This window comes from Gymnodraco acuticeps, unplaced genomic scaffold (genome assembly GCF_902827175.1).
Source record: "Gymnodraco acuticeps unplaced genomic scaffold, fGymAcu1.1, whole genome shotgun sequence".
Lineage (NCBI taxonomy): Eukaryota > Metazoa > Chordata > Actinopteri > Perciformes > Bathydraconidae > Gymnodraco > Gymnodraco acuticeps.
The window spans coordinates 62,720-70,746 of NW_022989920.1; positions in this window are offsets into that span (position 1 = coordinate 62,720).

The window sequence follows — 8,027 nt, forward strand, 5'->3', positions numbered from 1 at the left end:
TACAGCGACCTCTAGCGGTTCTAGTGTTAACGTTGTGCCAAGTTTAAATCCAGCTCTGTGCTCCTCCGTTACGCAGAGCTCAGAAACAGGCGTGCGTGTTTTATACAAGTTCTTACTTTCTTCACTTCAGGCCATTGAAAAGAGAGGTACAGTGAGGACAGAGGTTATAGGAATATGCAGCAGGCTTTCAGATGGCAGCATTTCAGAGCAGCTGCAGCAGGGGGTGAGGATGAAGAGGATGATACAGTTCATGATGACATTTTAATGTGAAATCCTTTATCATGATGTTTAGGATTGAAGAGGATGAGTGGCTGGGAGTTTTTGTTGGAGCTCAAGTGTAAAATGCAGGAAAAAAATCAGCAATAGAATCTTAAGAGGCTTTAAAATGAAAGCATATTTGTTGCATTTCAAAAAGTCACATAATGTGAATGATATTTAAAGTATTTTTATCTGATTTTCTAACACTTACAATGTCTGAGTGCATGTGTCTACAGTGGGAATCAAAGACATATCTACATTATTAGATTCATAAAAGGATTTTCAAGTATATCTTTTTCAAAGGACCTATTATATTGTTAGATGTTCTTAAGCTCCCCATCAATACCAACATCTGGCTTTTGCTTGTATGTTAAAAGTTACAATTGGTATTCATTCCCATTAAAATGAGTAAGCGGAAGTAACAGGAATGTTTCAGCTCCAACTCCAATCAGTAGTAATGAAAACATAGACAACTTATGTGCAATGACACCCAGAGTTTTTTATTCACAAACCATACAATTAATATTCTTTCCTCAAAGCCAGTGGCCTACAGTCACATAACAGTACTTTTAGCCTGCTGATATCTGTAAAACTAACTCACCGGAAACAAAATACAACTCATTAAAACTGTCTTTGTTAACCCTTAGATGCATAAGTGGGTCTTTTTTTGACCCGGAGAGGTGGTTTTCTTAGAGTATCTTTGTAATTACATTTTTTTATTATTTCATATTCCAGCTATTCCTCAAAAAACATGTTTTGGATATCATGCCATTCAAATTTTAAATGTTATAGATTTTAAGAAATTGTAATTTTCGTATTACTACCCCAAGCTTCCATAAGTGGGTCAAACATGTTCTATGGAATTTTTTATTTTTTTCAAAATGTAAAAAAAACGTCTAATATTATAAATAGTGAAAAATTAAATATAAAATATTTCTAGTGTGAACCAAAATATAATACTAAATATTATACAAGTGATTTTCCTTAACCAAAATGACAAAAAATTGCATACAAACACATATTATTCTAATACGGGTCCTTTTTGACCCACTTATGGAAGAGTGTAGGGTCCAAGTCACTCGTGCATCTAATGGCGCATTTCCACTAATGGCGCATTTCCACTGCAGCGGGTAGCCCCGTCTAAGCGTCCTTAACCGTCCTCAAGCGGCCAGGCCAGTTTTTGGTGGCCTTCCCATATAGCGTAGCACCGGCTAGCGGGTACTTTTTCCCTCTTTTTCCGGCCCCATAAAATCGTGGTTCTATCAGGCCAGGGCTGAACTAGTGACGTCAACACTCTCGACTGCTGATTGGTCAGAGAGAATCGTCACTAGATCGCGCGCAAGATCATCCCTAGCGTCGCATATATATCTAGAAGCAAGCTTGCAGCATTTTTATACACAGCATTTTTATACACAGCATTTTTGTAAACGGAGGAGCTACAAAAATAGCAACGTCGAAGAAAAGCACACCGTGGTCGACCGAGGAGGTGACGACGTTCCTACATCTCATTGGGGATGATAAAATCCAGCGGGAGCTCGACGAGAGCCCCGCCTACACTGCGTTGCTACCCCAGGTCCTAAACTGTAACGGCCCGTCTACACTACAGGCGTCAAAAAATGCTTTCAACGCTTCGCCCATTCATTTGAATGGGGTGACGTAGGATATTTTCAAACTTCGCCGAACTGCATTGTGGGTAGCATGGCAAGGCGTTGCAAGCATCGCGAGCGTCTATCGGCGTCAAAAGTTGAACAATGTTCAACTTTTGAGGCTCGATGCTTGCTCGAAGCTGGCGTCAGCCAATCAAATCCCGTATTTGCAATTCCCGCCAGTACAAGCGCTAGCCAATCAAACCGCGTGCAAGCTGGGAGAGCCAGACCGCAGTTCATTTCCTCATATTCCAAACGAGAAATTACGGTAGCAAATCACCCGGTTCTTTCCGACCAGAACTATTTACCGGAATACAAACCGGAGGAACCAGGCATGGAGGGAGGTGGCAGAGACAGTGGGTGAAACTGGTAGGTTTTCGCCTGTTTGGGGATTTTATATCCAGTTTACTTCGTTTGAACATTGCTATTGCTTTGTATGTCGGGGGCGGGAGATTCATGTGATTGGTTGTTGGTCGCGTTGCTCGCAAAAAATCGCTTCAAGCTTCAGACACGCCCAGCTTCAAGCTTTTTCGATGCCTGTAGTGTAGACGGGCCGTAATGGTAATGCGCCATGGCCTCGGACGGCCAGCGAGGCAGCCCGAGGCCAGAGCGAGGACGCTTAGGGACGCTTAAACGGGGCTACCCCGCTGCAGTGGAAATGTGCCATAAGGGTTAACTTCAGCGCTCAAGCATCACCAACACTGGTTCAAGAGTCAGAAAGAGCAAGGTGTGAGAAACAGATATAATATGATGTAATCGACGTTATCACAATCACCTAACCCTGTTTGTCACATTAACAACTTACTACTGGCAATTTGAAACGAGCCTATTGCCTATCTTAATTGAAATTCACCTTTTTTGTAAACCTGCTAATTTCACCCGCAATTCTTTTGAATGTTGAGCACTAGTTATTTTCTTGTTTTTCAGCATTTTTGACATTTTGTTGTTATTTGAATTATCTTAATGTCCAGGTAGAAACGTCTCTGGAAAATCACACACCAACACGTGATTCTAGAGCCGTGTAATAAACAAAGAGATTATGATCTTGATTATATGGGAGGTTGACAACATGATTCACTGATCAATATTTCATCAAAGGCCAATAACTGTTGACAAACTCATATATCCATCCACGCAAATTGAAACCTCGATTCCAGAGTATTTGAATCAATTAAATAATAATGACCACATATTTCCAACCAACTGACTACTGATGGTTTCATCAATGATGACAAAAGTATTTTAGAAGAAGCATTATAAAAGCTTCCCTCCTGCTACTTACAATCAGTGAACAGAGGTAAATATACTAAACAAAAATGTCAGCTTAACTTTAATGTATGCCTGAAATTCCTATTGATCTAAGCATCTGGGCTTCAGGCGAATACAATCCATCAGCCTTTGATTGCTTCTCTTATTATCCTATTCAATTCATAACCACACGCGATGTTTACCATTTTATCCCGAAGGATATTGCTCTGAGACGCACATGTACATACAAGAGCAGAATTATCACATGGCAGGCGAACACATGTGAAAACCCGCACATATATTAAGTGACACACACACGCGCACACACACACACACACACCACCCACACACACCCACACACACACACAACACACACACACACACACACACACACACACACACACACACACACACACACACACACACACACACACACACATACACACACACACACACACACGCACACAAACACAACCCTAACCCCCTAACCCACAACACATGCCTAACCCTAACCAAGTCTTCACCCTAAAATTAATGATTGGACCTCCCTTATGTGTCGGTATAGGTCCCCACAAGGATAGTAATGCTAGGTCTCACACACACGCACGCACGCGCACAAACACACACACACACACACACACACACACACACACGCACACAAACACAACCCTAACCCCCTAACCCACAACACATGCCTAACCCTAACCAAGTCTTCACCCTAAAATTAATGATTGGACCTCCCTTATGTGTCGGTATAGGTCCCCACAAGGATAGTAATGCTAGGTCTCACACACGCACGCACACGCACACACACACACACACACACACACACACACACCACACACACACACACACACACACACACACACACACCACACACACACACACACACACACACCACACACACACACACACACACACACACACACACACACACACACACACACACACAGCATCTTTTGAGACATTAACTCTCTTGGCTCTGAGAGAAGCAGAGAAACAACAGAAGGACAGAATTCAATAAGGAATAAAAGCAACAGTGACAGGTAACGCCCTCACTACACTTCACAGCCATTTGTCAATAAAGAAGCAATCACTAAAAAGTAGCAGCCATTTGTATTCTGCCTGAGGACAGGGGGGGGGTCCCTATAGATTTGTTTTTCTTGTCAGAAAGAAAACACACACTGATGCACAGGGAAGAAACACATTGATATGCAATAGAAATGTAAAGAACGACAAGAAGCCACGACTGAATATACAGCTAGAGACACTTAGGATTTGTGCTCAGGGCTAAATCAACTTAACAAATGAAGGCAGTAAAGAGGGATCAATACACGACGATGCTATCGACACATTAGTGCATGTTTGTTTGCATTTGTCTCTTTTGATTTGTCATGTGCTTCAGGGTTTGTACATTTGCATTGAAAGACCTGCGGGCCAGGTTCCCGAGATTCAACTCTTCCCATCGAACACCAAAAATAGCTTTTATTGGAGTCTGATCGTTGCTGACAATCACAAAAAATAAGAGAATAATTAGCTCTTAGTTAAATATTGCTTCCAGAATAAATTCCCCTTAGATGCTTCGACGGGCTTACCAACGATCATATATTTAAAGAGGCCCTATTATGCTTTTTGGGGTGTTCCCTTCCTGTAGTGTGTTATAGGTTAAAAGCTGATCGCCTTGATTGGACTCTGTTTACTTAAACATTATGACATCAGTATGTAACACAGGCCCTTCTCCAACACATTGTAAGTGATATAGGCTAAGTGGCGGGACATCTCTAATTGGTTGACCAACCACAACAGAGCCGACCAGCTAACCAATCAGAGCAGCATAAATGTTTTTTTTATTATTTGGTTCATATTTTGTATTCGCTGACAATCTGAATATAAAGTATCTTAAGCCGTCAGATAATTTAAGTGGAGTAAAAAGTACCATATTGTCTTGGAGTAGTATAAATTAGCATACAAAATACTTCTAAATTGTACTGAGGTACGGTGGCGTGTGGCGCAGTGGGTTGTGCGTTGGTGTTCACCCCAAATTGCTCCTGTGGGGATTGTCCACAGTATTGAGTATGTAAGTCGCTTTGGATAAAAGCGTCTAACAAGTGACATGTAATACAGTAAAAGTACCTTCCACCACTACCACTGTGTATTCATGTATCAAGGTGTCACCATCACACACACACACACACACGTGCGCACTGTTAGAGATTTGGAGGGCAAACTGGGCCGCTTTTCAAATCTCCGCGCGTCCCTATCAAGCTGGTTATAATACAGGAAGGAATCCATATCTACAAAGTAACCGTTAACAATAATCTACTTTAATGGCAATACGACAATGCAATACAATCATTACAATACAACATAATACATTACAATTATATTGTAATGGTTAAGGAGTAATGCCGGCTTACATGCCCTGGTTTGCGTGCTGCGGAGATCCTTTAGCTCGGGGCAGCATGTGAAGAGAGACCGAACGCCAGGGATCCACCGGAGATATACCAGAGCAAGAAGGAGGGGTTAGGGTTTAGGTCAGCTGGTCATCTTTTCAGGTCATCTCATTGGGAGACGCAACGCTGGCCAGCAGGAAACCAAACAGGCTCACTTTCCAACAAAAGGTCTCAAGGCCTGCATACCTACACCTCCCCCACAGAGCAATACAACCCTGTTTACTCCAACCAGCCCAGAATGTTTATAGCCATTTGTAGTCCTTACATTTATGAAAGGATAAAACAGAGAAATCAATATAAAACACAAACACAGGTATTGTTTGAACAGTATTCACTTAACTGCTACTGTTGATAACCACCAGAGAAACCCAAGGGACCTCTCTTAATATCACAACCACTGTAGCTCGTTCTAAGTTGAATGCAAATCAGGACATGCTCTCACCTTCCCCCATCTTCCTTTGTCCTCAAAAACACATGTCAACAGGCCCCATATCCAGCTCACAGTTTTACCCAAATTATTCCCATTTTAAGCTTATCCATAGTTTGCTAACATGAATAAATACAAATATAACTCTACAGCACACACACACACACACACACACACACACACACACACACACACACACACACACACACACACACACACACACACACATATTACAGGAGTCAGGCAGAAATCAAAACTCATTTGGACTCAGTGTTGTTCAGCTCTGTCATTTCCTCTGTTTAGTAGATACTGACACCAACAGTGTTTTCTTCCCACATCATTCTCATTAAACTCAAAACACCGCTAGATATTTACGAGTACCTGAAGCACCCATTCTTATATTGATTTGAACTGAAATGAAAAAGGTTCATATAGCATGGCGACAGCACTCTCTGTCTCCAAGAGTGACATATCCTCACAAACAGGATAAGTAAAAACTGTTATTGTGACAGAAATGGTTGCTTTCAAGGACTGTCTGGAAAAAACACACTCCCCACCAAGAACAGCTGTTTGAAGGTGTTCATAGGAAGGAGATTGGAAATAATTCAGGGAAAGTGTTAAAATGGTTGATACATCTCAGTGAAAGTGGTAAGTAAAAGGTATGTTCTTTACGGACTGCGTAAAGAACATACCTTTAAAAAGATTGTGTGTTGTTAATATTTCTCAATACAACTGGTCATAAAAGGTATGTCCTTAAAGCCCCTGTCACACTGTCCCGAAATGTACACCTGATGGACACACGCATATGGAATTGTGAATTTCGCACGAAGATGACCCCGAACCACACACGAAGGCAACATTTACATTACATTTAAGACATACAACTGCAACGAAAGTACCAAAAACAATTATGTTACAGTACTATGATACTGTACTGATATCTTCAGACTTTGTTCTTTACTTTATCCGTCTTTATATGTAGAAAATATTAAGTTTTCTCCTTAATGTTGTTTCCATAGCAACAACAACTTCCTGTCAACTCGCCTTCAAAATAATATATTATATGCTTTTCAGTTTCACAGAACACAAATTGGGTTATTTACATAATATGTTTACATGATTTTGTTGTGCAATAAAACAACCCGATGGACACACGATAAAGGCTGTGATAATTCGGCTGTGATCGTAGCAACATCGGGCCATTCGTGAGGGCATCTTAAGCCATCGTATGACCGCTGGTGGAGTTTCTCAGGCTCCGGCAGCAACTTCGTGAGCGGTGGCAAAATCTTTGGCATGCCAAAAAATTGCCGAAGGACCTTGCGAAGGTTCATTTTCGTGTTGAATTCGTGTGTCCATTTTGCCCTTCGTAAGGCCATCGTGAGGGCATCTTGTTATCATCGGTGCCATCGGGCATTCGCCCCGATCAGAGTGAGGGCGAATGCACCGATGATAACACGAAGATGACACGATTTGACAAGATGCCCTCACGAGTGCCTTACGAAGTTGCCGCTCACGAAGTTGCTGCCGGAGCCTGAGAAACTCCACCGGCGGTCATACGAAGGCTTAAGATGCCCTCACGAATGGCCCGATGTTGCTACGATCACAGCCGAATTTGAACATTTCCTTTATCGTGTGTCCATCGGGTGTCAATTTCGGGACAGTGTGACAGGGGCTTAATGGACTGGGTTAAAAAATAAAAACATATATTAAAACTTTACAGTAAGTGAAAAGAGAGACATTTTTGTACAACATTTTGAATACTTTTGGAATACACCAAAATATAATGAAATGTTTTATCAGAAACTGCGATTAAAACTTGGTAAATGATTGTGTCTTTGATTTTGAACCCCAAGTTGTTGCTGATGCTGTAGAACGGTGATAAGACTAGGGTTAGGGTTACAAAGGAATACAAAGCTTCTGGTTTTGTTCACATGGCTTCCAAATTGTTGTTTTAGTTCGAAACCTCACATTGAGTTACTGTTGCAGAGCTAACCT